This window comes from Chiloscyllium plagiosum, unplaced genomic scaffold (assembly GCF_004010195.1).
Source record: "Chiloscyllium plagiosum isolate BGI_BamShark_2017 unplaced genomic scaffold, ASM401019v2 scaf_4728, whole genome shotgun sequence".
Classification (NCBI taxonomy): Eukaryota; Metazoa; Chordata; class Chondrichthyes; order Orectolobiformes; family Hemiscylliidae; genus Chiloscyllium; species Chiloscyllium plagiosum.
In genome coordinates, this window is record NW_025214524.1 from 28,729 (window position 1) to 35,671 (window position 6,943).

Genomic DNA, 6,943 nt, shown 5'->3' on the forward strand with positions numbered 1-6,943 from the left:
CCTTCAGGAACTGTGTCCCAGTGAGAGACAGCCTCTTCAGGAACTGTATCCCAGTGAGAGTCAGCATCTTCAGGAACTGTATCCCAGTGAGAGTCAGCATCTTCAGGAACTGTATCCCAGTGAGAGTCAGCATCTTCAGGAACTGTATCCCAGTGAGAGTCAGCATCTTCAGGAACTGTATCCCAGTGAGAGTCAGCATCTTCAGGAACTGTATCCCAGTGAGAGTCAGCATCTTCAGGAACTGTATCCCAGTGAGAGACAGCCCCTTCAGGAACTGTATCCCAGTGAGAGACAGCCCCTTCTGGAACAGTATCCCTGTGAGAGACAGCACCTTCAAGAACTGTATCCCAGTGAGAGTCAGGGCCTTCAGGAACTGTATCCCAGTGAGAGAGAGCCCCTTCAGGAACTGTATCCCAGTGAGTGACTCCAGCTTCAGGAACTGTGTCCCAGTGAGAGACAGCACCTTCAGGAGCTGTCTCCCAGTGAGAGTCAGCCCCTTCAGGAACTGTATCCCAGTGAGAGACAGCCCCTTCAGGAACTGTATCCCAGTGAGAGTCAGCCCCTTCAGGAACTGTATCCCAGTGAGAGACAGCCCCTTCAGGAACTGTATCCCAGTGAGAGACAGCCCCTTCAGGAACTGTATCCCAGTGAGAGGCTGCCCCTTCAGGAACTGTATCCCAGTGAGAGTCAGCACCCTCAGGAACTGTCTCCCAGTGAGACTCAGCAGCTTCGGAAACTGTATCCCAGTGAGAGACAGCCCCTTCAGGAACTGTATCCCAGTGAGAGTCAGCCCCTTCAGGAACTGTATCCCAGTGAGAATCAGCCTCTTCAGGAACTGTCTCCCACTGAGAGTCAGCGCCTTCAGGAACTGTCTCCTCGTGAGAGTCAGTCCCTTCGGGAACTGTGTCCCAGTGAGAGACAGCACCTTTAGGAACTGTATACAAGTGATAGACAGCCCCTTCAGGAACAGTATCCCAGTAAGAGTCAGTCCCTTCAGGAACTGTATCCCAGTGAGAGTCAGCACCTTCAGGAACTGTGTCCCAGTGAGAGATAGCCCCTTCGGGAACTGTCTCCCAGTGAGAGACAGCCCCTTCAGGAATTGTATACCAGTGATGGACAGCCCCTTCAGGAACAGTATCCCAGTGAGAGTCAGCCCCTTCAGGAACTGTATCACAGTGAAAGACAGCCCCTTCAGGAACTGTATCCCAATGAGAGTCAGCACCTTCAGGAACTGTATCCTGGTGAGAGTCAGCACCTTCGGGAACTGTATCCCAGTGAGAGAGAGCCCCTTCAGGAACTATATCCCAATGAGAGACAGCCCCTTCAGGAACTGTTTCCCTGTGACAGTCAGCCCCTTCAGGAACTGTATCCCAGTGTGAGTCAGCCCCTTCAGGAACTGGATCCCAGTGAGAGTCAGCACCTTCAGGAACTGTATCCCAGTGAGAATCAGCACCTTCAGGAACTGTATCCCAGTGAGAGATAGCCCCTTTGGGAACTGTCTCCCAGTGAGAGACAGCCCCTTCAGGAACTGTATACCAGTGATAGACAGCCCCTTCAGGAACATTATCCCAGTGAGAGTCAGCACCCTCAGGAACTGTCTCCCAGTGAGAGACAGCCCCTTCAGGAACTGTATACCAGTGATAGACAGCCCCTTCAGGAACTGTATCACAGTGAAAGACAGCCCCTTCAGGAAGTGTATCCCAGTGAGAGACAGCCCCTTCAGGAACTGTATCCCAGTGACAGTCAGCACCTTCAGGAACTGTATCCTGGTGAGAGTCAGCACCTTCAGGAACTGTATCCCAATGAGAGTGATCTTTTTCAACGGAAAATACATTTAGAATTATCTCTGAATTGAGAATCAGGATTTGGAGTGCTCTTGATTTTGATCTACCGATATACTTCAGTTCTTAACACATTCTGCAATAAATGGAATGACAAATCAATGAATTACTCTAGTCAATCAACAGCTCATGCTACCTGAAAGTGACTGTTTGGATCGGGTTTCACGCTTTTGAATGATGGGTCTGGCAATGCCTGAGGGTCCTGAGGTCAAATGTCGCTGTAAGGTTAAAAGAAAATGTTATGTTGATGAATTTCCTGTGATGTGGAATTCACAGCCCTTTAAGTAGTATTAGTGAAATTCACTGGGTGTTTATGTTACAGCACACTGGCCTTTTGTCACTGCCTATTAAGAATATAGACCCTCTACCACTATTACAAAGTACATATCCCCAGTTCATAGTCATAGAGTCATAGAAATGTACAGCATAGAAACAGACTCTTCAGTCCGACCTGTCCATGCCGACCAGATATCCCAACCTAATCTTGTTCCACCTGCCAGCACCCGGCCCATATCCCTCCAAACCCTTCCTATTCATATACCCAAATGTTGTTTAAATGTTGTAACTGTACCAGCCTCCACCACTTCCTCTGGCAGCTCATTCCATACACGTACCACCCTCTGTGTGAAAAAAATGCACCTTAGGTCTCTTTTATATCTTTCCCCTTGCATCCTAAACCTATGCCCTCTAGTTCTGGCCTCCCCGACCCCAGGGAAAAGACTTTGTCCATTTATCCTATCCATGATCCTCATGATTTTATAAACCTCTATAAGGTCACCCCTCAGCCTTCAATGCTCCAGGGAAAACAGCCCCAGCCTGTTCAGCCTCTCCCTATAGCTCAAATCCTCCAACCCTGGCAACATCCTTGTAAATCTTTTCTGAACCATTTCAAGTTTCACAACATCTTTCCGATAGGAAGGAGACCAGAATTGCACCCAATATTCCAACAGTGGCCTAACCAATGTCCTGTACAGCCGCAACATGACCTTCCAACTCCTGTACTCAATACTCTGACCAATAAAGGAAAGCATACCAAAAGCCTTCTACACTATCCTATCTACCCGCGACTCCACTTTCAAGGAGCTATGAACCTGCACTCCAAGGTCTCTTTGTTCACCAACACTCCCTAGGACCTTACCATTAAGTGTATAAGTCCTGCTAAGATTTGCTTTCCCACAATGCAGCATCTCGCATTTATCTGAATTAAACTCCATCTGCCACTTCTCAGCCCATTGTCCCATCTGGTCAAGATCCTGTTGTAATCTGAGGTAACCTTCTTCGCTGTCCACTACACCTCTAATTTTGGTGTCATCTGCAAACTTGTTAACTTTATCACCTATACTCACATACAAATCGTGTCTCTAAATAATGAAAAGTAATGGACCCAGCACCAATCCTTGCGGCACTCCACTGATTACATGCTTCCAGAACCTCAGTCACTTTTACAGAATATAGAAACCCAGTCACTTTCTAATAGAGAATATAGACCCTCCATCACTATTACAGAGTACAGACCCTCAGTCATTATTACAGACTCTCTGCCCCACTCTCTCTTATGTTGTCACTATTATGAGAAACAACAAATCATCTTTATGTTTGGCTTTTAACAAATCTTCAGTCTTAAGATTCAGTTCAAGCTTCATATCATAACCATTGCTCTCCCTCATACAGATACCGCTGTTTCACATTTTCAACTTTTCATTCATTCCTTACATAGAGTCACAGGGAAGTATAGCATTGAAACAGACCTTTCTGTCCAACTTGTCCATGTTGACCAGGAATCCATAACCTAATCTAGTCCTATTTGCCAGCACTTGGCCCATATCCTTCTAAACCCTTCCTATTCATATACCCATCCAGATGCCGTTTAAATGCTGTAATTGTACCAGCCTCCACCACTTCCTCTGGCAGCTCATTCCATACACACACCAACTCTGCGTGAAAAAGTTGCCACTTAAGTCCCTTTTAAATCTTTCCCCTTTTGCCCTAAATCCTCTAGAGAATTACTGGAATTTCTTAGCAGGTCAGGCAGCCTTTGTACAGACAAATTTCTGATTGCAGGTGTGACCTCAGCTCAATACTGATTTCTTTACTTGTCCCGCTAAAATCTTGTATGGTCTTACACCATCCCATACACCATTTACTTAATCTTTCCTGCTATCCACCCTCCCACAATGCTTTTCTTCCTTTATATCTCGCTGTATTTTCTAAAATCTGTTACATATCGAACGTTTTGAGGAGAGAAGACTGAGTGGGGTCTGATTGAGGTGTACAAAGTGCTGAGGGCCACGGATAGAGTGGATAGAGAGAAACCTTTCCACTGAGTAGAGGGGTCAATAACCAGGGACACAGTTTTAAGATCAGAAGAAGAAAGTTTAGAGAGAATTTAAGGAAAAGGTCTACAGCCAGAGTGTCTAGTATCTGCAACTCACTATCTGAAAGAAGGGCTGAGGCAGCAAGCCTCAAGAAATGTAAGAGCTATTCAGATCACAACCACCTGATGAAGGAGCGGCGCTCCAAAAGCTAGTGCTTCCAACTAAACCTGTCGGACTATAACCTGGTGTTGTGTGATTTTTAACTCTATTCAGAATAACACTTGAAATAACATAACATTCAAGGACACTGGCAAAGTGCTGGAAAATAGGATTAGAGTAGATGGAAGTTTGGCAACTGGACACGATGGACTGAAGGGCCTCTTTCTGAGCTATAAAACACAATAATTCTTTCCAGCTCTTACGAAAAGTCACAGATCAGAAACATGAACTCTGTATCACTCTCCAACAATGCTGCTGAGAATTTTCTATTTTTATTTCACTTTGCCTGCATCTGCAATATTTTGCAGTTGGCACTTCCTCAAATTCTGTGAACCATTTTAATCACATTCCAATTAATCTGTCCCAACTGTAACTTCTTGATGTATCAAAACCTCATGAAGAAAGTGACAAGTGTAAGATCAGAGGCAATCCTTCAGCCTCAAGTCTTTATTCTGAGCAGCTAGTGGAGCAACATTCAAACAGTAACAAAACCAGAGCAGTCACAGTTAACATCAAAATGCCCTCAGCCAGGATTTCACTCAGCTTGGATTAACAGTCAGGTTAATTACCAGGTTCACCACCCTGCTCTGGAAGATATCAGTAGACAAGATCTAAACGTAGCCATCTTTAAGCAATCATTAACGTTTTGAGAAGTCCAATGTACGATATGGAACACCTTGTAGTTAGAGTATAATCGAGTGAGCTAACGTCCAGCTCCTCCATCACCAGGAGATTTGTCACCAGAATAAACTGAAAAAACTGCAGGTGCTGTAAATCAGAAACAAAAACAGAATTTGCTGAAAATGCTCAGCAGGTCTGGCAGCATCTGTGGAGAGAAATCAGAGTTACCAGTTCGAGTCTGGTGACCATTCTTCAGGGCTTTTTTTCAGGTCACTCAACCTAAAACATTAACTTTGATTTCTCTCCACAGATGCTGCAGACCTGCTGAGCTTCTGAAATTTGTTCCCAGTGTGTGAGCAGGAACCCTGGGATTTGGGAATTCTGGTGTAAGTCAGTCATACTGAGGCCCACCTGTATGGGTGACACAGCAACAGCAGGAGGGATCTTGCCAATGAGGAAACTTCAATCACCGGTCCGAATGTGTGACGAGAAACCACCGCCTGCTTCTGCAAGATATATATTCACTGAAAGATTGGAACACAGCCCCTAGGACAATTCACCCACAGCCCAAAACATGACTTTTTTGGCATAAGGGTCATGGGAATCAATCACCCAAAGTGCCTCTCATTGCAAACCACTGGCTGCGTCAACATGGCGGAAAATAAGGTGCGACAGGAAGGAATCACTGAGAGTGACAGGTACAGGAGGAGAAAAAAGTGAGAAATTTAGGGACAGAAAAATGCCCACCAAGAGTAATAGAGAGACAGTGCCCAAAAATAGAGAGATGTGGATTTAGGGAATAAGGAGAGCAGGAGTACAGGAGAGTGAGCTGATTTGGAGAGGGTGAATTGGGGGAAAAAAGGTAAAAGGAGGGGAAGAGAGGGTGAGGGAAGAAGAGGAGGGGAAAAGAGAGAGCAAATGGATGGAAGAGAGAGGGCAGATCGGGGAAAGAGGGTGAATGGGGGAAAGAGAAGGTAAGGAAGAAGATAGAGGGTAAAGTGAAAGAAAGTGAGGAACTGAGGGTGAATGGGGAAAGAGAAGGCAAATCGGGGAAGAGAGGGAAAATGATGGTAATAGAGAAGAGAGGGAGAAAGTGAGGAAGAGAGGGCAAGTGGGGGAGGGGGTAAAAGTGGATGAGAAAGTGATTGGGGGAAAAGAGAGGGGGAATGGAAGACTCATAGCTATGATATATACAACAACTATTAATATCTTTGGAACAAATTATTGGTCAACATATCTTCATTAGTTCTGTTGTTCAATAATTTATTTGTTAAATCTAGTCGTTGAGCAGGAATCCACTATAGCCACAGATATTAAGCTGGCAAATTACAGCCAAACTAGTCATAATTAACATAACTAGCTATCTTAGTGATAAACAGTTGATATATTTTGCACAGATGAGAAAATCTCACCCATACACACTCTGTCTGGGAATATGAACAGATAATCACAATACCTGGCTGCAAGCTGTCGAAGGATTTGATAAGTGCCCTGACTTTGGAAGACATTTCTGGAGATATTTGACCGATCTTCCTTCTCTGCCACAGGACCTCTGTGGCTCCTCTGAACTGTTCCAAAGTCAAGTCTTCATTCTTTGTCCTGAAAATAAGTTAGCATTGGAGTGAGCACAAAAGATAATTATTAGAAATATTAATAATCCAATGAACGAAAACAGAAATCCTGAACAATTAGTGGATAGAATTTTTAAAATCTAAACTGAGAGCTGCCCTCTCTATGTCATAAAGTCATAGAGATGGACAGCATGGAAACAGACTCTTCGGTCCAACTCGTCCATGCCAACCAGATATTCTAAATTAATTTTGTCACATTTGCCAGCATTTGGCCCATATTCATATACCCATCCAGATGTCTTAAATATTGTCATTGTACCTATCTCCATCACCTCCTCTGGCAGCTCATTCCATACACCTAACCATCTGCATGAAA

The 6,943-nt window shown here is 44.7% G+C and overlaps 1 long non-coding RNA gene across 1 annotated transcript; it reads right to left on the reverse strand.

Moving 5' to 3' along the window:
* Positions 1–2,022: 2,022 nt before the first annotated feature.
* Positions 2,023–6,711, reverse strand: LOC122547923. The gene is made up of 3 exons (XR_006311124.1): positions 6,453–6,711; positions 5,408–5,502; positions 2,023–2,059 (listed from the first exon to the last, which is right to left on the reverse strand). It is a non-coding gene; the product is annotated as an uncharacterized LOC122547923 (long non-coding RNA).
* Between the last annotated feature and the right edge of the window lie 232 nt (positions 6,712–6,943).